The sequence below is a fragment of the Leopardus geoffroyi genome, chromosome A3, assembly GCF_018350155.1.
Source record: "Leopardus geoffroyi isolate Oge1 chromosome A3, O.geoffroyi_Oge1_pat1.0, whole genome shotgun sequence".
Lineage (NCBI taxonomy): Eukaryota > Metazoa > Chordata > Mammalia > Carnivora > Felidae > Leopardus > Leopardus geoffroyi.
This window is the reverse complement of record NC_059336.1, coordinates 84,706,223-84,729,753: the sequence shown is the minus strand read 5'-3', so window position 1 is coordinate 84,729,753 and position 23,531 is coordinate 84,706,223. Positions and strand designations below refer to the sequence as shown.

Below are 23,531 nucleotides of genomic sequence, written 5' to 3'. Positions count from 1 at the left end.
CTAGGTGATATTTGGAATGGCCACAACCAAGTCACTCCTTAGAACTAACTAGGAGTTACCAAGGAATCATTCATAGTGCCTGCATTGAACACATTGCTTTTCCATTGTTTGAAAACTTAAGATGTTAAACCCTTTGGGACTGCCACGCTGTTATTGCAGAGATTTGTGGAGGGTCAGCATTGTGGCTACAACTAAATCAGATATACAATTGTTTTGTAAAACAATGACTAAGACTAGAAGACACTGGGCAGTCAGCAAAATCAAAATGCCACTTTCCTTCCCCCCCCCCCCCCCCCCCCCGCCATCTGTGTTTTGAATATTTTGAAAACAACAGCACCCCATACTTTGCAGATTTTGCTTTAAGTAGGCTTTCTCCTGGAGTTAAGATCAGGGGAAATCCCACAGGATCTTATAACTAGTATTTTTTTAAAATAATGGACACAGGGTTAAAATTCTTTTGCTAGAAACAAAAGAAAACCTCTCCCCCTCCCCCACCTCTCGCTTGCTCTCAAGAATCTATTCTTTACCTTTTATTTTCTAATTAAGCAAACTTTAGTTATTTCACATAATAATGATCTTGCAAAGTTTGAAATTCAGCTGGGAAGATCTAGTTCATAGAGGGCAGATAATTTGTTGTATCCCTTCCACCAGGATATGTTAAGACTGATCATATCATCCATTATCTTGTTCTCTTTGCTTTCGTCATATATTACATAGTGTTATCTGGGCAACAAATATATTTTCCAGTATTTTTTGGTAAGTGACAACTTTCAGATGCTTTGAAAAACAGTGCAATATCCCCACACACGATTTCTCACCATGCCATTTGTACTTTTGGTATACACATTTTTGATTATAAGTCATGTAACATTGCACCATTACCTATGCTGGGTATTACAGAGCTAAGCGGTACATGTAAAATATTTCTGCTTAATCAAATCTTTTTAAAAAATTTTTTAAATGTTTTTATTTTTGACAGAGAGAGAGAGAGAGAGAGAGAGAGAGAGAGCGCGCGCGCATGAGTGGGGGAGGGGCAGAGAGAGAGGGAGACACAGAATTTGAAGCAGGCTCCAGGCTCCTAGCTGTCAGCATGGAGCCTGATGCGGGGCTCGAACTCACGGACCGCGAGATCATGACCTGAGTGGAAGTTGGATGCTCAGCCGACTGAGCCACCCAGGTGCCCCTTCAAATCTTATTTAATAAATGATATTACCTTGGGCCACCCGTTTGGTTTCACACCAAATAAAAGCCTTTTTATTTGACGTGAAGACAAAAGAACTTCCTAGTGTCACCTCTGGCATATTTATTTCTCCCTTGCAAGCCTAGCAGTGCTGGGTTTTCTGCCCTGGCAAACGAGGTCTAAAACTGAATATCCAGAAATCAAACTGTAGTTCCACCATTCCTGATGTCCTCCCAGGTGAGCTCCTGGGCTTCATGCTCATACTTCTAAAGCAAGCAAACTTTAAGCTAATTACGTGCTAGTGTATTCTCCCTTGCTGAATTTTGGCAGGTTGCTTCTGTAAATTATGAAAAATAAATGTGAAATATGCAGATGCCTTTTGTTTGAAGCAGATGTTTGGTCCATCTTGCCAGAATCCAATCAGCTGTTCCCCTGGGGGCCTTCTCTCCACAACATTATCCCACAGCAGCTTAGAAACATGAAGGGGTGATCAGAATAGCACTTCACAGGCCTTAGAGGAAGCTTCTGGACTTAAGAGGTCTTTGTTAAGGAGAATTAAAAATAGAAGTATCCCAACCCACAGGATTGAAACAATCAGATTGTTGCTGGTAAAAGATACTGGATACAGAACACTTTTCTCTGGTGATGTTTGATAGAATTGAGAAAAGGGAGGTTTCATTGTTGCCCTGATAGTATCTGGGGCCTGCCTTTCATTCCATCTTGATGATTCATGGCAATACTTTGGACTGTTACAGTCACAAAATTGCTGCCAATGTTGTTCATACCATGGTTCAGTGTCTCCTCACACAGAAATCTCCCTTTAGACAATAGATTCTTGGATATTTGACCATTATGTGGCTAATTGATTAAGTTTAGGTAACAATACAGAGTAAGTCAATTCAGAATAATTCATCGATGAAGCAAACTAACTGCCATGCCATCAAAGACTGGCCATTCAGCTGAAGACCTCTGATTCACGGACAACCAACTAATGTAGTGAAGCTATTGACCAGCCCTAACAATACAGAATAATCCAATACACCCTTTACTGATATACATCTAGATGACAGAAAAATAAAAACGTTTAGGGTCACATATTCGAGTTTGAAGGCAAAATGTGTTTACTCACTGATTCAGTGATTCTGTTTTACTGGGCTCTAATTTTATTGTGAAATCTGGGTAAAAGATATATTCAAATATTTTACTGTTACTAAATCTGCTGACCACTGTCATGTGACTTTGGGCAAGTTACTTAACCTCTCCTAGCCTCAGTTTCCTCATCTATGATAACATCTACCACAGAGAACTTGTTTAAATGAGACAGTGTAAGTCAAGTTCTTAAACACACAGCGTCTGGGCCTGACACATAACAAAAGCTCAATAGTGGAGAACTAATGCTGTAATTTTCCTATTCACTTTCTACCACTTCTCAATGAGGGTTTATTTTATGTATGTACACATGTATGTATTTATGTATTTATTTACTTTTACAAATGCACATCTTTTGTACCACAGTTAAATACACTTCCCCTGCTTCTATTCACAGCAGAAGCAAGGATCCCCTTGCCAACATGTTCTGCTCTACCGTAGATATTTTGTATGAAGCTATATGATGCTTGCAATCTCCTCTTACTTTTATTATTTGGGCTAATAACTTCTTTAACTTTATGAGTCCCATTTCCCACACTTTCTCTCTTCTGAATCCACTTCAGAATCCCAAGCTCTTGTTTAATGCAAAGTTCCATAGTCTTCTAAAGGTCTGATTTATGAGTATAATGAAAGACTTTATACTTAGCTAATATTTACTGAGCCCCAACTATGAGTCAGGCAGCCAAAGTATTGAGTGTGATTAAGACAGACAAGGTTCCCTCATGGATGGATTGGAATAAGTAACTAGGAAATACCTCACAGCCTCTGTACCTGAGCCACAATTCATGATTTCCAGAATCATGTACTGTGGCTAGTGTTAGCTAGAGCATTATAGAGTAGATGTACATTTTATTTCTGTATTTCTGGAATTTTTGTGCACTCCAAGAACATTTCACCATGTGTTTTGGAACAGTACAACTGATTAAAAAGTAAACATTTTGATCAAATGGTAGATTATTAGTTTCTTTCTGACATCAAGTAAAATTAATGTCACTCTGGCAACATATAGATACATCCTTACTGTGCTTTTATTTTGCAAAGCACTTTGTTTTCTGTACTGGAAAAATCTATGTTCTCAACCTGTTTATCAAGTCATCTAAAAGAAAGGGATATGAGGAAAGAATAAAATAAAAAAGAGATAAAAGATAGATATGGTCTGTATCTTAGGGCTATTAATATTAAATTGATGATATAAAATCTACAGACTGAAAATAATAATTTATGGTGTTAAAAATAGTATTTTCACACAATTCACATAAAAATGGGTGAATAATAACACTCATCTTATTCTGTCGTTTGGGGATTAAATGAGGTAAATATGCAAGAATTTTATAAACTCAGAGAAGTATGCAATTATTAGGTAACATGTCCAACTCTACAAAGTACACAGGCAGTTTTTCCTATTCCCCTTTAACATTAAAGAAACTGAGTCTCAGACAAACTGAACAACCTTTCTAAGCCCATAGAGGTAACAAAGCTTGGGGCTTAAATGTTGAGTCTAGGTCTTTTGATTCTAAACTGAACCTTTTCTCACTCTATTTCTCTAACTCTCAAATGATTTATGAATAATTAAAAGGCTACATAACAGTAAGACCATATTAATGTAATATAGACTTGATACATTAGTATTTGAGAAATATAAAGAAAACAAGCATAATCAGGAAGGCTTCCTGAGAGAGGTGATAGGTTTTGAAGGAGATGGAGCTCGATTAATCTATTATATTATATATACTGTATGTATTATAGCCTTCCAATACTCTCTTTGCTTCTGGCTTCCTATCTAATTTAGGTTTATAATTCGAAATGATTTTTCCAACTTTGAAAGTATTTGACCTATCTTTTAGCATTTATTGTTCCACAAAGACCAGTTTTTAAAAAAAAAAAATTTTTTTTTCAACGTTTATTTATTTTTGGGACAGAGAGAGACAGAGCATGAATGGGGGAGGGGCAGAGAGAGAGGGAGACAGAGAATCGGAAACAGGCTCCAGGCTCTGAGCCATCAGCCCAGAGCCTGACGCGGGGCTTGAACTCACGGACCGCGATATCGTGACCTGGCTGAAGTCGGACACTTAACCGACTGCACCACCCAGGCGCCCCACAAAGACCAGTTTTCATGTCCTGAGGAGGTGTGCCCCTGGCCAAGGGGCAGTCTCGTGTGAAACAGAGGAAGAGGGCACACCAGAGAGCAGATGCCACAGTTTTCCTCATCTACCATATGGGGGGGCATTCCAGATAGTGACCCAGGGCTAAGAGATACTATGAACCATGACCAACCTCTTGAGAAAGTCAAAGCTCAATTTCTCAGCCATTTTTTTAATTGGAATTTTCTTAGAAAAGTAGAGAGTTCTAAAAAAGACTGATAATGTCAACAACAATAATAATATAATAATTCTTTATAGATCTACATCCAGAGTTAAAGAGAATATATTTTAAAGACATCGCTAAAGCATTTATCTAGCTTTAACTGCCTCATCAAAGAATATTATTTTTTAAAAAGAAGCCTCATAAAGATGTATGAATATATAGACCTGTGATTATTCAAAAAAAATTGTACAAATCAAAATAAATTTGCTGGAGCAATTTAAAATAATTAACCTTTGACAAACCTCCCTCTCTGGTAATGGAATAGTAACTATATGAATAAAAGATAAGTCGTGACATTCAATGAATTACAATATTCATCCCATAAATTACTTGATATAATAGCTCTATAGTCTACGTTTTTATAACACTAAAATGTCCTAAACACTAAAGAACCCATTCGTTTCCAGTGTGCGGTTTGCAGATGGGTTGGGTAATTTCTTTTGCCTTCTTTGGATATCCTTTAATTAAGTCTTTTACTATTATTTTTTCCTCCCAGATACACCTTGTTTCAGCCTGTCAACCACTTCTGCAGTACAGACACCTGGAAAACTTGAGGCTTGTGCTCACCGCCCAAGTAGCTCTGAAAATGAGTGAGTGTGAACCTGATTTGCATGTTGGGTGGGATGGTTAAGGGGCTGGCATTGCTATATGGCTGATTGCCACATTTACGGATTTGGTGATCCAGTCCATGGACCCTTTGGGTAAGGTGCTGCTCCTCTTTATGCTTCTGTCTCCACTTCCTGGGGGATAAAAGGGTGGTAGTGGTCTGCCCTGCTAGGTAAACTGAAGCCATCTTTGACCATATAAATATGATTAGAGACCACAGCATGAAATATCGGTGCTTACTAATGATAACTAGGAGGTGTTTGTTGGCATACACAAGCCTCAGGATGGCAGAATGGCTGCAAAATGCCCAACATTTTTGGTTCAAAATGTGTTGCTATTTTAAACAAAGAATAGAAACCTATGGTGATAGGATATCTCCTGAGAAATGGATGCTTCTCTGGCTACCCATTTTACCTATTAAGTACAAGATTTGCTGGTCATCTAGGGGTAGCCGGTTGGTTTTCTTTAACACTTCTAAGTCATTTGCTAGAGTAAATTGAACAAAATGAACCGATGAAGGCAGCACTGGTTTCCAATTCAATGTGAATACCTCCCCGGGGTCTTTCTAATGCATTTTATATCACAGTAGAATGTGTCTACACTAACACATTGTTTAACATTTCTGTATCCTTGATCTCTTAATCATGGTCTGGATTCAGTTGTGCCATGATAAAAATAGACACCATTTATTGAACACTTATTCTGCCTCAGATATTGGGCCAAATCCTACAAATATATTTTCTTATTCAGTTCTTTCCACAACTCATAAGGTAGGTTCTAGTTTTATTCCCATTTTGCTTGAGAAAATTAAAGCTTAAACTTCTCAGTGATTTGCCTAATTTAACATTACACATTTAACTGTTACGCTGTGCTTCTCCAGACAAACCATGCTGTCTGGCTACCCAAACTCAAAACCCCTTCACAGAGAGGATTATCCTTGTTTCTTGACACTAACAGCAGCAGGCCAGAGTTGCAGCTGTAGGTGATGGCAGGTACAACTCCAGAACTAGAGTTCACTTGGCTCCCTTTTTATCCCAAAGTCACAGAAGCAGGTGGGTGGGTCTCGCGTTAATTCCAGGCCCTTAAGTAGATGCTGATGCTGCAGAAACAGTCCTGAACAAATGGTGCAGAGTGCCCATTGCTGTGGCATTTTTGGGCAAGATATTGTTTGAGCCAAAAATACCTTCTGTTCCTCTGTCCTTTTTGTGAAAGTTCAGATGTATAAAAATAAAGGATGTATGGAAAATAACAGAGGTCACCAATTCACAGCCAAAATATTGTTCCTCAGTTTGGGGGGCTTAATAGAATCATGTCTAGGTAGTTGGACATATTTATTTTTTTCTATTAAAAAATCCAGGGTGATTTTTTTTTCCTGGTCTTCTTCGAATTTTTTTTTTTTCCCCTTCTTCAGAGGCCACTATATCTGAGCCACGAAGTTAGGGCTCATTGAATGGTCAGGAAGAAGGATATAGAAATCTGGTGAAGGGGCCACCTATCAATCTATCAGCTATAAATGATTTTGATGGGTCATCTATTAACATTCCATGGAATGAGTTCTTCAGATACCCCTGAAGGAAACACTGCTCTTGCCCCATCATTTCTTTTTACCACTGAAAAAAGTTGGAGCTCAGAGAAGTTAAGGATTTTGCCTAGCTTTGCACAGCAAGTTGATTCTTCTGTCTCTTAGTTCAGCATCCATTCACCACATATTATGAGACATTTACTATGTGCCAGGAACTGAATAAAGCAAATTGGCTGTGTACCTCAAACTTAGATTTTAGGAAAGAAAAAAATGTATCTTAAAACCACAAAGGAATGTTCCGTTTCCTTTTTCATCTGTTATACATTTGTCCTTTTCCCTAGTTTCTTATGTTTAATGTCTTTTTATTCATAATCTACAGAACGTTGTACTAGGTCTAGGGTAGAAAGAACATTTTGGGCGGCAGTGATTTAAAAAAATGACTGTTTAGCACAAAGATCCCCCAATTTTTTTCAAAAAGGTGCTATTTTACATTTCCTAGTGTTTTGTTTTTTAAAGAAAGCCAAGTGGGGCCAAAAGCAAAATTTCTACTGAACTGAATTTCCTTCTTTTTTAGTAGGATACAAAGGAAGAAATACATTGTAATCCAACATATGTGTGTGCCTGGGTATGCATATAAATATACAGTTGACACTTGAACGACGTACGTTTGAATTGTGCAGGTGCACTTAGAAGTGGACTTTTTACAGTATAGCACTATACATGCAGCTTCTTTTCGTCATGATTTTCTTAACATTTTCTTTCCTCTAGCTGTATATATACGTAGTATAGTAGTATATACTCTACATACATATATGTACTATAGTATACATACATACATATAAGTGTATGTATGTATAATATATATAAATATATATATATAAATATATGTATGTATAGTATATATTACATACATATATGTACATATATATACATAGACATAACATACAAAATACGTGTCACCAGTGGGCTATTAGTAGTTAAGTTTTGGGAGATTTTCAACTGCGTGCAGGGGTCGGCACCCCTAAGCCCTGCGTTGTTCAAGGGTCAGTTGTAATTGAAACATGAAAAGTTTCATGAAATGATACTCTCGTATGATATAATAAAAACAACATAGTTTACATCAAATATGACCCTACTATTATTTCAACACTACAAGATGTGTCACACTGCCTATTCAACTTCATTTTTTTTCTTTTTAAGGTAAGCAGAGTTCAATAAATTAACCAAAGCAATTTGGGCAAATGTTTCAATTCTCTATTTAAGTTTTCTTGTAAAAATACCAAAAGGTCAGGTGTCCAGTGCATTTTGTCTGGGTTAGCCCTTGATCATAGACGGAGTAATTTGCCATTCAACTGCTAAGGGTACAATGGGAAGTCTGCCCCCAATTTCTCTTTAGCCTTTAGATTTCCTGGAGTCTAATCATGTGAGTTACCTAGAGCCATGTTTCAACCTCTCTGAACTTTCATCACACATGTTAAATGAGGAAGGGTAAGTCTGTGTGACTTTCATGATCTTTTCCAGCTTCAAAGGCCTGTGATTGCATGGTGTATTTTTTTGAAGCCTGGGTACCTGTGAAAATAAAGTCACCTCAAATGTATTCTGTGCATAAACTAAGAATTTCTAGAGCCACAAATATAGTCCATTTGAAGTTTCTCTAAAATGTTGACAGATGTGAATGGGAACATTATCAAATGCTTAGTTTTTACCTTTGTGTTCAGATCTGTTGTTTCATTGGGGGCATTTTTATAAAGTAAAAATGTACTACTGCTGTTCTTGGAATTCTCCTGGTTCTGCAACGAATTTAATGAGCTAAAGCGCTGTCTACTTATGTGCACTTTTGTTTTTAAGAGGTTTAGCCATTGTTGGGTTTAAGGTATCCCGGGGAGAGAGGTTCAGTTTTTCCTTGTCATGCTGTTACGACTGTAGTGCCTGTAAGCGCGTGAGGGAATCCCAGCGGCAGCAACGCCAGCACCCGTGCACGTTATGCACAGTCCTCGGGGGCACAGGGATGGCATTTCAGCTGAGTTTGGTAAAAGTAATCTGGGTAACAGCCTGAATGCCACCTTTACTGGTAACGTAGCTCACCTGAAAAAAAGGTGAATTGTTTTATACTTTCTCCATGCACGTCTGTGTGAACATTTGAATCCTCAGATTAATAAAACAAGAAAATCAACTGAGAGATAGTGTTTAGGGACGTGGGGCTTGCGTGGGTCTGGGTGGAGAGAGTTTGGCAATCACTGAAGGCTTAGGAAATCTTTGTCCTTTCAGTCCTAAAGCAACTGAACTGAAGTTTTGGTCGAATTGATTTTATGTAGAACAAAGCCAACATATTCATTTACAGTGAGAAATATGACTGCCACGTGGCCTGGAATATTTACTTCAGCATGACCTGTGTGTAGTCACACTGTTGACTACCTGCACCAGAGGCCAAATAATAACCAGCAGGTTGTGGGGTGATCCCGTAATTCCAACAAGGCACATCAGTTACATAAGTGGAATATTTAATGTCGTATGGCCAAGACATTCCATGTGTCTGCCTTAAAAAAGAAAAAAACAACAACAACAACAAAAAGGAATTGGAATGCTCATAGCCTGTTGGCTAAGCCTCCTTTTCCTCTAGACAGCAATTAGATGCTGGGAAGAATATCATCTACCCTTCAATGCTGCTGTGAAGGATAGAGATAACACACATCTAGCACAGTGTCTGCTGCATTATAAAAATGCTGATAAAATGATGATTATTTTAACCTTGTGACAGGGCTTTTGTGTCCAACCAAGTACTCTTCTTCACTTCTGAATGATATTTTCTTTCTTTCTTCTATTGCACAAGTATTAATGATAATTGTAGATATTTACAAAATTCAGAAATGCATCAAAAAAATAAAATAATAAGTATAATCTACACAGAAAAAAACTCTTATTAATATTTTGGTATTTAATTTCCCCTTAAATGTGGCTCCATTTGAAATGCCATTCTCTAAGATGGAAGGACAGAACTTATCTGATGCCAATAAAAGTGACTCTATATTCACCCCTTGTATGGGATCTGACCTATTTCATCTGATCCACATAAGAGTTTTTTGAAATTCAATTCTACCTGCTCTGCCTCTGGCCAAGAAAAATAAAAATGAGAAATAAAATTTCTGGATTGAGTCTTTAAATCACACTGAGCCAAGTTAGGTAAGGAGCAGACCAGAAGTAACTTGTAGGAAAAAAATTGCTGGTGTTGTTATTTGCAGTATAATTCCTGGTAGCCTGAATTTCAGATCCGGAGACCCAGAGTAAAGGTAGGGAAGGAGTTGGGGGAGGGTAAAAAGAGGTGGGAAATGGAAAAGAGGACAGGGGAGGTGTTTAGCTTTCATTTGCAAGCGTGATACCCGCTGCTTTGTTTATGGATTTGATGCTATTCATACAGTCTTTGCAATATTAATTTTTAATTTATGATGCTCATTAGGAGACACTTAAAACAGAACAATTATCATTTATCTTGATATATTATTTACTAGGACTGACTGTCATGGTTAGGGGCCCATGATTAGTGCGAGGGGGATCGAGAAGAGCTTCTAAAAGTGCTGGGGTAAAAGAATAGGAGCTTAGGAAGCAGTTGTCAAAACCCAAGGCCCAAAGTTCTGATGTCAAAGTGAAAGCCACACAATCCCTAATCAAGACTCAGGAGGCCCCCTCCAAGACAAGCCTGGAACAGTACTTAATGAAACTGCAGGATTATATTAATGAGACTCTCTGTTAGGCCACCAGCTCATCAATTATTCATCCAGCTGCATTCCTGATACTTTGCTGTCTTCCTCCTCTTTTTGCGTTGGTGTGATTACTTTTTTTAACCCTCAATTTCCTTACCTGGAGTGTAAACAGAGACTTCTGTTCTATAGTTTCCTTTGCTTCTGCTCAAACAGCATCTCTTTTCAGTACTCATCCGGGATATCACACATGATAATGGAGGCCTACTAGAGGGAAGTCTAACTTCTGAGTCTCAGGGAACTAGGGCACCCCTGACTTTGTGCTTCCCTAATACTCTGGGCTTATTTTTGACAGTGTGCTCATCCCACTGTGTTCTGATCATCTATTTGTGTGAGACTCTTCCCCACAAATCTGTGAATTCCTAGAGAACAGAGCCTAAGTTGTATTTGTCTTTGTATTTTCAATTCCCAACATGATGCTTAACAGATGACATTGAATGAATGAGTGAATGCATGCATGAATGAATGAGTTGTGGGTGTTTGGTTACGCCTCGTATTCAGCCTGTCTCTTTATAATCAAGCAGACTGTGAGGTGGAGGCCTGAGTACTACCTGCATGTTTCACAGGAAAATAAACAAAAGCAAACCTTGCATTTACAATCTGGGTCATGTAGATGAAGATGTGTCTATGGGCTTGAGGCAAAGCACCCAAGTCTGTGTGGTACTCAGTTCTACATAAGCTTATTAATTTCTTTTAGAAATTACTTATTAAAATTGGATATAATTTTAGGAACAAATTGTGTTTTACTAGGACTGACTGTCATGGTCTGGATGGCCATATGATTGTGAGGAGGATTTCAGTGAGCTTTCACAATAAACACCCAAGAGGCTGGAGTGGGCTTTGAAGCGGGACAGAGGCCAAGGGCTAGAACTTATTCCCAGAGTCTGTTATTTGTTTCACTCACTCAAGGTCAACAGGAAAACCAAGGAAGCCAGTTTCTACTCCTCAGGAGGTAGAATGCTGGAGGCTGTGATGCTGAGCAAAGTCATTCCCTCATGCAGTAAGGACTAGAAGTACTTCCCTTTTGTCCTGGACAGGTAGGTGATGGGCAAGTGGTCCATCTGGAAGTGGTACTATCTGGAAGGCAGTACAAGTGGTACAAGTGGTACTATCTGGAAGGCAGGTTGACAAAACAAGGGAAAGGCAGAGGTGGGTGTGAGGAAATGCTTTGATATTCTGCCCCCACCAGTTGTAATACTCAAATACCCAGGTCAGCTGGCAGATAGGATCATGCCTCACTGCCTCAGCCACACTGTCTGCAACGTGTCTGTACTTTGCCACCAAATAACCTCTCCAAATGCCATTTTCATCACGTCACATCAAGAATCTGCAATGGCCTTCTTATAAAAAAAATAAAATAAAAAAAAACCCAGAAAAACAAATGCTAGAAAAAAGAGTAAGGTTCCACATTCTCTGAAAGAATAAAAAGAAATGAGAAGACATGGATATAAATCTTCAGCTTGTCAAGGTAAATAGATCGCAAATCTGAAGGCAAGTAGTGACTTTGGCCAAATGGATTCTAATTTGTTACATCTCAACTAGTCACTATTTTGTAGAGTCATATTTAGAGAAATATTGTCTGGAAGTTCTCTCCATGGATTTCTAAATTGGGTCTTCTTATCAGTGTGCCAGGCTGAGAATGGGTTATGGGTGTGCTTCGGCTATTGTTCTTCCTCCTCCTTGAGGCATCTGGTGGGGTCCTCAGATGGGTGGCCCTGGACTAAGAGAAACCTTACGCATTTTTCCTTAGTTCATGGATTTGAAGATGTACATCTTTTTCCTCATTTAACATTTCTGAAATTCAAGTGTTTTTCCTTATCAATATATTGCAATCGCTTTTGGCCAGGTGGCAGTGATGAGGTAGTTGTGATAATCTGCACATAAACTTAATGAGGTAGTAGTTTTCATAGTCTGCATATAGCTTGACTAAACTTAGTTGCAGCTGTTCACATTGTCCTAACTTTAACTGAACGACGTACATCGTTGTACTGCTTACGTTGGGTCGAGTTTCCCTCAAAGTGTCTTCAAAAACATACATTATGGTTCGACATCGAAACAAAAAAGTTATTGTGTGAACAGAAAGGCATGGAAACAGAGACGTGGATGTAAATGTGATATTGTTGGAGGAAAATACGTCATAGGAAGGATGAATAATCCAGTGCTTTATGAGTTTGAGGAAAGGAAGATTCCCATCAAAGATGAAGCTAGTCAGAATCCCAGCTCTGCTATTAAAGGCGGGAGAAATTATTTTTTTCTTTCTTAGTGGTACGTAAGGTAGTGGTATATCTTTTGATGGCTAGATTTTTAGCTTCTAACCATTTCTCTGTGTGCCATGATATGAACCACATCGGGAAAAATGGCTTTAAGCTCCTGCCTGGATCTTTGGTTTTCCTGCAGTCAAACTTTCTGGTAAAGATATAATTTCAATTCAACTTAACTTCAAAATTATTAGACTGGAAGTATTGATTGTATTCAGAAAGAGCAAACTTGGAATTAATATACCCTTTTTTGTATGTTAACTTACATCTAATTTCAGTTTAGCTTTACATGATAAAGATGGAATCAGACTGTGGGCCCTTAGAGCAGACTAAGCTCAGGGAATTTACATAAGCAGCGGGCACCGGGTCCAGCATTGTCATTCCCACTGGGGACAGTGGGGAGCACTCAGAGAGTTAGAGGCAATAGGTTCTTTCTGTAGATCTGTGATATCTGTGTGACACAGCCCACACTGACTGCGTGTAATTAAACAGAATACAACCTTCCTTATTTTTGAAGGTATAATTAGAGGCTGGTCTCCAGCTATCATTGGCCTCTTCATCAAAACAAAGTGGATCGTTCTGAAAAGAAAACTCCAGGATATGATTTACAAAATAAAACCACTTTGCATAGAAATTATTTGAGATAATTTAGTTCTGGTCTTTTATTTTTACGAATGAGTAATCTAGAGCTCAGAGTAAGTGGCCACCTGGAATCTCACAGTTTGCTCAGGGTAGTAATGGGCCTTCTGCCCCTGATGGATGTCCTGCTACCATCACACATATGGGTCTCGCAAGGCAAAATTTCATATACACAAAATGTAGAACTATTTGTGTCTTTGCTTATGCATAAAACTTTATTACATCTAATTCTTCTACTAAATCTCTGTCCTGTTAGAACTGATGAACATTTATTGAGGTTTTTCACTGGTTAGGGACCTAATCCTGTGTTTAACTGAAGACTCTGTTCCAGAAGATTTTCCTCCTAAGTAATCGTAACCTTGGTGTTTTTCACCCTCTAATCTCTATTCTTATGTCTATTTTCCCAACAAAAATACAGAAACCTGGAAAGATGGAAACCTGGAAAAATGTTACAGTCTCTCTTGGCTTTAAAAATGCATCAACATGACTCCAACCAAGATGGTAGAGATGGGGAGAGAAAGTAGCAAAAGTCATTACCTCTGCTTCCTACTCCCCTTCCTCCAGTGGAATTGCCAACATTGTTTACAGAGGGCTACTAACCTAATAAATACATTCTGGATGCAATGACCCACCTTTCTGGCTTTAGGATATGGCTTTTAAGGTTTATGAAAAAGAATTGAGAGGGCTTGTCAATATAACCTTAGTATACAACAAAACGAGATCTACCCTGCCTTTTTTTTTTAATGTTTTACTGCAGATGGGTCTTCAAAACCAAAACTGAAAGGAAGTTACTCATTGTGTGTATTTGTACATTTATGAGTGCATATGACATAACGTGTGTGTATGCACATTACACACCTCTGAATTTAATATAACATAGATTTTTATTCCCTCACAAGGCATCTTGAAGTCTAAAGATAAGACCATTATCTGGTATTTCCACAAAAGTCTGAATTAAGTGTATCGTTTCTCTATATAGAACCTTACATTTCCTTAGATAGTTGTTCTAAGAAGTAAGTTCATCTTGGTTGTGTGGTTTATCTTGAGCAAGTGTCAAGTATTATTTTCAAATTAAAAGAACAAAAGTAACAAGGAATTTTACAATAGGCAAAGAAGATAAGAGGGAAAAAGGAAAAAGAAGAACTCTTTCCCAGAATCAAATAAATGGGATATGATATAATAATCTAAGGGCCTTTGAAAATCGCATCTGAAAGCCTGGTACCTGGACAGGTGACACATGATGAATATTGCACTGAAACCTACAGCCTGAGTCACCATAAAAAGAAACAGTGTATATATTATAAATCTATCTCTTGACAACTATAGACAGAGGTTATTAGAGTGAATAATCAATTCCATAAAGAAATGATTATATGTAAACTTCAATTCAAAATAGAAATTCTTTTACTTGACCTTACATGTTACTATTTTATAACATGAGGAGCTTTGCTAATTTTTTTTCCTCTAAAGTGTCTCTTTGTTGTTTTAAAAGATCTTTGGGAAAATAATTCAAAGAATATGGGAAGCAGTGCTGAGCCATGGAATGTGTATGGGAGTAGAGGTGAGGTGTGATAGTCAGTCCCTATCAGGGACTTAAACGGTAGTCCCTGTGGTGTAGAGCACCACGGCCCATGGTGGGCGCTCCTGGGTCTGTGTGTCCCAAACTGTGAGGGGGCTGGCTAAATTCATTGCTGTCTTTACTTTCAGTTTGAACATTCTGTGCTTCATTTGCTCATCTTGCATTGTAAAACCTATCTGGAAGCTTTAACATGAATGAGGTAGGAAACAGCTGTTGGATCGTAAGAACAAATTTTAGTTAAAAAATGTGAATTTTTTTCCTTTGGAAATCCCTTTCTAGTCTCAATTACCAGCACATACACTTGCTGAGAAACCAAATTTGTCAATCCTTATTTCCAATCGCTGGCAGGGCATCATATTTTCAGAACGCCGTTTGTGATCATTCCCCCTCAATCCGGTGAAACATCAGACTTGGATGTCAGCCTAGGCTTTCTTCTCTTAGCCCTCATGTCTTAGTCATTTAAAGAACAATGCTTTTGAGTAACAGAGTTACTTGTTCCTCCTGATTTCTTTTTCTTACAAAATTCAGTTTCCTGGGCGGCTTCTAGGGGGAAAATTCAATCATGAGATGTACTGTAGAAGAGGGCACCATGCTATTTTAATATTAGCCCCTTTTAATCTGGGTAAGGTCATCGAACTTTTCTGATTTTTGCCTAGGGAGAACTTTCCCCTTATTTTGTAATTGACTTTGTCCCCTTTTTCATTTATTTCCCTGTCTCCTGGTTGTAGCATCTTCTCCCCGGAGTCTCAGGTTAGAAGTTTTCCCTTTTGTGAAACCATGACAGGTGCCTAATTGAATGATGAATGTCCCTTTATTACTCTGTAATTGAACTGCCAGCTTTTTGATTGGTTTGTAGAGATGCTCCCCCCCCCAATCAAGCACTGCAGGGGGCTTGGTAGTTGGCAGTCTGGTCCTACACTCCATCTGTCTAATCCCATCTAGCCCCCACTTGCTTTTTGGGGGGTGGTAATAGAGGTAGGGAGTGAGGGGGAGGGGAGTCATAATAAATTATGCTAATTTGATGTGGCTCTGACAATGAGAAGATCGTATTGTTCCATGCATCTTGGGGGTAAATGCTTCAAGACATTTTGTCGTCATCGGTGCCTAGCCTGACAGGACCACGATGAAGATTAATGGGCCTCACCTGAGTGACAGAACAGGGGATTGTGGGGAAGAGAGGGTCATTCATCATACTCTGACAGGTGTCATTCAATCCGACAGCAGCTCCACCGTCACCCGGCTAGCAGTTCCATTTTTCTGCCAGTTAAGCAAGGAGTTTAATAACATCCCCAGAATTAAAACTCATTCTTTGTAGCAGGTCTGACAGCTGAAAATAAGAAAATCAATTCTTCACATGTTATAGCACAGTTAACTGACTGGGGCTTTGACTCTAATTTAGTCTTTGGGCTGCATTTCAAGCAAAGAGCTTTTTGTAAGACATCATCTATTAAAATTTATCCACAGCGCTAACTTTGGTGTTGTTGTTATTGTGGGCACATTAAAGATTCAGGCTTTCAAAGCCAGTGTCCTTTACTCACTGCGTGCTGAAATGTATCCCTGCAGTAGCCGGGTCTCTTCTGCTTCATCCTCATTAGCAATGTTTACTGCTTCTCTCTTCATTAATATTGATCCCCTCCCCAATTACCGGCAACAACAAGACAGACACTAATTTGAAACATTTGGTATCATTAAACTGTTTGGATTTCAGGTTTCAGGGATCTTGGAAGGCAGAGAAGGTGGTTCAAAGATAAGAAAGGGAGTTACACTTTGGGGCTGTAGGGTTACCTGATGAATGATGACACTCTAGGTTGGTGAGTATGGCAGACTGCAAAACATGGCTCTGGGTTCCTTTGGTCCCTCTTCTCATCGGGAGGAGGGGTGTATTTGTCCACCTCCATGGATCTGCGCTGTTCCAGACTGTCACTGGTTTTGACCAATGGAATACAGTGATGCTGTAGAACTTCGGAGAGTGGGGCTCAAAAGATCTATGTCTTCTTTCACTAGTTGTGAAAGCTAGCCACCACAAAAGATGTCAGTTCACCATGCTGTGAGGAAGCCCAAACTAGCTACATGGAGAAAGGGAGACTACAAGGAAATCCACTGAGGCACCAGACATGTGCATGAAGACGTTTTGGAACTTGCAATCTTTTCTCAGCAGCCAGCTGGATGCAGCCACCTAGAAGCCATGTTGGACATTCCGGCCCCAGCTGATGCCACCTGTATGGAACAGAAGAACTGCTCTACTGAGCACCGTCCAAATTTCCAGCCCACAGAATTGTGACCAAATAAAATGGTTGTAGTTAAAAGCCATTAAGTTTTGGGATAGTTTGTTAGATAGTAATGGAGAGCTGAAATAGAGAAGGTGAAATAGTGGGGCACGGTGCAAGGGACTTGGGTACACAGCTGTTTTCTATAACACAGATGTAGAATTGTTCTGGCTTTGGGGGCAACATTTTCCCCCTCAAAGCCTCCTTGGTTTGAGTAGCTTTGCCTTCTTATACTGTGCACTCCCTCTACAGCCCTCTTCTCTGTCCTAGGACAGGACAGTTTGTTTTAGTGCATTTTCCCTGAGTTGAGAGAAGTTGTGTAATTGGCTGAAGAGGACTTGTCACATATATTTCTATGCTTCTTAGTTCCATCATTTTCATTTTATACATCTAGGATGAAAGAAGGTATCTTTGAACAATAAATTATGAAATTGAGTACTTAATCCGTGGCATAGTACTAAGCATGATTAAAGGGTTGTGAATTATATAGTGATTAAGTTAACCAGATTATTGATCAACTTCGAGGGGTGCCATATACACAAAGTACATATAGATAAGATAATTATTTTCTTGTGAATCATCTAATTTGGTTCTCAACAGTAATCAGATTAGCTGAAGACATTGGTCAAATAATCTGTTGGGGAATCAAAACAGAAAAATAATCATATCTTTATTGCTTTCAAAGAGCCAGACACCATAACAGCAACTTTTTTGGATTTCTGAGTTGTAAAGAACTGGGACAAAAATGTGATGTGGGGGATAGCTGTCTGTTTAAAGAGAAATCCTGTAGAGACACATGCTAAAAGAACACAGAGAGGGCTTGCAATTGCTGTTTTGGATTTTCCAAATTCACATACCATGTCTATTTATTATAGCAGAAGAACATCTGAAGCTTGGGAAGAAGAGTTGAATTTAGGGAGCAGTAGCATCTCGAGAAAGGTCTTAAGCCCGTGGTTAATTCCAGGGAAAGAAATAAAACTGAGTATCACCATGGCAATTTTTATTATAATACTTTGCACAGTAGAACTTTTCCTTTTCTTAATACCATCCTTCAAAACAAACATCTGAAAATCAGAATTGGGCTCATGATACAGTGTCTTTGAAACCAGTAAAGATTACTTGGTTGAGGAGTCTTAAAATGAGGCCACTATGGCTGAATAATGTTGTTATGACCTTGAGTGGACTGTCTGCATTGGCATTGCCTTCTTAAGAATGCTTGCTGTCCTTAATTTCAAACTGCCCCCAAAACTCACATGCCTGTTCAGAGTTAGTATCTCTCAATGATCATACACTTACAGTCTAACCAGGTGATTTCAAGGCATTTCCTCAAGCATCTGCCATGGGTGTTTTGTGTTGTTGTTTTGTTGTTGTTGATTGTTTTTCCTGTTTCAGGTTTTGCTTCTCCATTTCAACACTGATATCATAAAGAGGCCCCAGCCTAATACCCGACCCTTAGTATTAAATAGTGGATCCCCTAGCATTCATTATGTCCTTCTACTGAGCCTGAAAAACAAGTATTGACTACAAAAACAAACCTTTGGTGCCTAGAATGTTAAGTTCTTTTTAGAGCATCTGGGATGATGATTGAATACAAAGTATACGATATTAATAGCTCATAAGCTAGCAGATCCTGACACATACCAAGTGCTCAAGAAATGATTGTAAATAAATATGAACAAGCCAATTCATGATTATCAGCTGCTTGCTGCCTGTTGAAGGTAGGAATTTATATAATATGCAAGAGGCACATTTGCTAACCTCTAAAGATGCAGTTGAGACTGGCAAGGCAGTTTTGCATATGGACCAGCCATATCTGAGAGAGAGAAAGATTAGTTTATTAAAATCCACTACCCTGAATCTATGAATGTTTTCAATCACAACAAAGTAGCAGACCTGACCATCCAGATGATATTTTGGAGGTAGAACTTTGGATTAAGAATCTGAAAACTTGGATTCTAGTCATGTAGGCTCTGCCACTTAGGAGGTAACTTTGGACAAGTCACCTCACATGTCTAAACACCATTTTTTTTTGTACGTATAAAACTGAATCAATGTCTAGTCCTCCTGCCTAGCATTGGTTTTATGAAGATCATCTTATGTGATGTATATTACAACAGTCAACCCTGTGCCCACTACCCTCACCATCTTGCTGTCCCCAAATCAGTAAGTTGAAACCTATTTAAATATTTTCATATTGTGACTCTAACTCCAAACATTATATGTTTAAAAACCTTTAAGGTGGTCATCCAAGAGCTTCTGAATTATACAAGTAGTTATATCAAAACTTGTTTTTTGTTTTTTGTTTTTTGTTTTTTGCTAGCCCAGACAAACTTTCTGCGAGAACACCTATTCAGGGGTATCTTTACATCTGGTACAGGTGCTTCTCAACAATAGAACACAAAATATACTCTTGGGTTTTGTAGATGATATAACACAATGTTTATGGAAGCAGAAGCTGTGCCAAGGAAGTCATCATTTCTTGGGAACAGAAGATGAAGAAGAAGGAAATTGAAGAAGAATGAAAAAAAGGAGGAAGAAAAGAGACAGGCACCTCATCATCAAGGGCGAAGATGGCATGAAATCCGACAGTTTTGAGCAAAACTCAAAACCTGGGCATGACACATGTGCATGCAAAAACCACAAGAGCTCTGATGGCCTTCTTTTTGCTGGGTTGAGGAGGGAAAAGAAAACAAAACTACCCCACCGTAAAGATCCAAACAGGCCAGCAGTACTGGCATGACAGTTCCTACAGCCTGACATGCCGTTTCCACTCAGGGAAGCTCCAGCCAGGGAGCAGCATTCCAGTGGGTGGGTCTGATGTCAGGGAAGTGGATTCCATCCGACTTACAGCTGCACCAAAGGCTGACTTTGGCAGCAATTCCTGGGCTGTAATTTTATAAACAGTCTTTTCTTTCCAAACTTCCAATGTGAATTTAGACCTCAGCACAGATTCCTCCTCACATCTTTATTTTGTGTCATCACATTCTAATCCGATGACAAACAGTTGGTCTGAGATTTCAGTATATTACTATATTAGTGCAATTTATGTCCTGTGTGGAAGTTGATGATGTGTCAAGGCTATATTGTGGACTCGCCTGGATTCTAATCCAGTACCTAAAAGGATAGCATTGCTGTGGTGGATCACAGTGGCACTTTGTCATGAAACCAATGGTTAGCGTGTGGTGCTGGTGCCAGGAGTCCTTGGCAGCAATGTTAATTACATTTTCCCCAAAGTGGGCCAAAGATCTGCAATTTACCTTTGAACAATCGTTATTATAATTTAGCGTATCATTATACCATTTCTGCTTGACATTATTTATAGAAATATCGTTTTAAAATTTACACTCTACCTTAAATAAGTGAGATATATAGAATGGAGTGGATCCAGCTGAGGAAGGGAGAGGGTGACTACCTAGGTTAGGGGGCCAGGGCTGCCACTGCCTAGCCAGGTTGACAGTGGCTTGATTCTCCCTGCTTAGCAAGAGATGTGGTGCGGGATGGGAAACCAGTTAGCCAAGTGTGTTCTCATTCCAGGTCTGTGTCAGTTGTTTCATTAAAAGAAATTTCCACAACTTGAAAGCAGTCTTGTAGCACATCCCAGAAGAAGTAGACCTGAAATAGATGAGCTCACGAAGAATAGAAAGTAAATCAATTTCCATTTTCACAAGCCCGAGTCTGCTCATTTTCAGAGGGGACAAATCATGCAGAAAATAGTGCCAAATTACTCATGGTTTAATGACAATTTCACAGAAAAGACAACTGATCTCCCATGTTGTTATGCTCAGGACTATGTCCGGATAGAGGTGCTTTAGACCTGGATTGGGCCATCAGAGCAAGGACGTAATGCCTCAGTGACCAAAGTCTCACTCCTTTCTTCCTGGCTTGGTGTGTGGATGTAAACAAGATGCTCTTCCCTGGGCAGCTGCGGAGTTCCTCTGCAGCGCTGCATGGGTTTGTTGTGTCTCCTTTTGGCTGGCCTTTTATCCTTGCTGAGATAAAAGAGATCAAACGTTGTCATGTGATATTACATAAAGTAACTTCTTGGCAAACTATTCACATGGTAGCCTCTGGTTTACAAGTTTCCTTTGCTAGATCAACAGTTACTTTTTTGAGGTGTGATTATATGGGGCCAGGGAGGGACTATTTACTAATTTTGTTGCACTATTTTAAGACTTTTAAAAGGAACAAGAGAAGATGATTAAACCTTTAATCATGAGGCTTGACCTCGGTTTTCTCATAACGTTGAATAGGCAGATGTTGACTTATCGGGCTATTTATTTCTTTGTTATTTAGGATATGAAGTCAGTGGAATGTCATCAGAAGAAGTATGGAATAATAGTACATTTTCTACAAGTATATATCAATTTTATATCTGATTGGTCTTTCCATTATAAAGATTTTCTCTTTTGTCCACCAGAAGAAAGTTGGCTTATAAAGCTCTAAACAGCAGTGTCCAAGAGAAATGTATCATGAGACATACAGATATTAGCCACATTTAAAAAAGAAGTAAGAAGGGAGTGAAAATAATTCCAATAATACATTTTCTTTAACCCAGTATATCTAAGATATTATTTTAATGTATACAAAATCATACAAAACATCGCTGATATATTGCACATTCATTTTTTTTTTCATACTATGTCTTGGAAATCCAGTATGTGAAAAACATCTCAATTTAGACTAGGTAAATTTCAAGTGTTCAATAGCCAGATGTGACTGGTGGCTACCATATTAGATAGCATAGATCTAGACCCAATATGATTACCTCAATAGTTTTTAAAGTGTCTGTGTAATACTAATGTGCACCTCTAAGATTTTGGAGTATTCAGAAACAGTCTAGCCTATAGATGCTGTTGATTGTATCTGAACAATTTCAGTTTCTCAAGGCAAAGAATAAGTGCATATGAAGCTGTTTATCAGCAAGATTTCTTCTTAGCCACCTTTTTTTTTCAACAACAAAGATGTTAGTAGCCCGTAGTGAACCATAAATATTACACCATTATTCCTCCTTTCAATGACGTGACAGAAACGTGTACCAAACAAGGGTAAAAAATGTTTACCAAGCAAGGAAAAACCAAGTAGTTACAGAACATACTTTTTATCACTTCAGTCAAAATCATACTATTTTCTTAACTAGGCAAAGTCACATGATAAGTAAACTTGAGATCAAATTTCAGGATGTTAGAGACCCCTTGGCTTAGGAAAAATTCTAGAAGCAGAAAGGTAAGGAGGTGCTGATGTGGACTTGAGGTAGAACACTTCCATGGAAGTAAATGCTCATTAGGGCTGCAGCTGAAATATGAGTTGAGCCTACCCCACTCAGGGACAGTGATGCCCACATTAAGTCCACTCTGTCCTTGACTCTTCAGAAAGGCTGAGGCAGATACCTCCTACAGCTGGTCTTAGGCTCATGAATTATATTCATTATCTGCCTGCTCATTCTAGAGTTTCTGTATTCTCAGCCAAGTAATGAGCTGGCTTGTTGGAGGCCCCCTATCTTCCTTTCTGAGGGGTCTAGCCCTTGGTTGCCTTACCTTTGTCAGGTTGTAATTGCTACAGTTGTCCTTTTATACTGTTCTTCCAGTCATGACAGTACAAAGAGGTGCCCTGTGAGTCTCCCAAACTCCATATACACTTCTCACTGCCCATATTATGAAGCAGCAACACTAGCTCCTCATGGCAAATCCAGTCAATTACTCTTGTCATTCTGGTAAACCCTTTCATTGCCAGCTGGTTCACCAATATGAGGAGCCCAACATGATTAAGCAGTGATCATAGCTTTATGTTTAGAGAACTCCTTACTATGTCCTTACGTGAAAGCATTCCTCACACTCCCACCCCACCCCCTACTGGGACCTCAAACCTCTAATTCAACAAAATCTCAAATTCCATAGGTGGGTCACCGGGAGACTGTGCATCTCTCTATTCTAGCTACTGGGGTACAGCACCATGTGTCAGATGTAGGGTTTTTACATTCACTACATCCTGGAGCATAGCAACCCTACCGGTTGGGAAGCCTGAGCTGGCGCCCTAGTGGAAATCTTAATGGGATGTTCCAATGTTCTATCAAGCCAACTGCTTTCAGCTGATGCCATATATGGCAGCTCCAATGGATCCTATGCTCCCATGTTCGTGTGCTCATTGTTACATCTTCTTTGTTGAATAATGACCAGCATTGATCAAATAGTCACCCAATAAATGCAAATTCATTA

At 39.0% G+C, this 23,531-nt stretch overlaps 1 long non-coding RNA gene across 1 annotated transcript in view; it reads left to right on the top strand.

Annotated features, from left to right (window-relative positions):
- The window catches only part of LOC123580876, a 599,338-nt gene that overhangs the window by 56,382 nt on the left and 519,425 nt on the right, over positions 1–23,531 (top strand). The window contains exon 4 of the long non-coding RNA XR_006703511.1: positions 5,190–5,283. This is a non-coding gene — a long non-coding RNA (uncharacterized LOC123580876). The remainder of the gene's footprint in view (positions 1–5,189; positions 5,284–23,531) is intronic.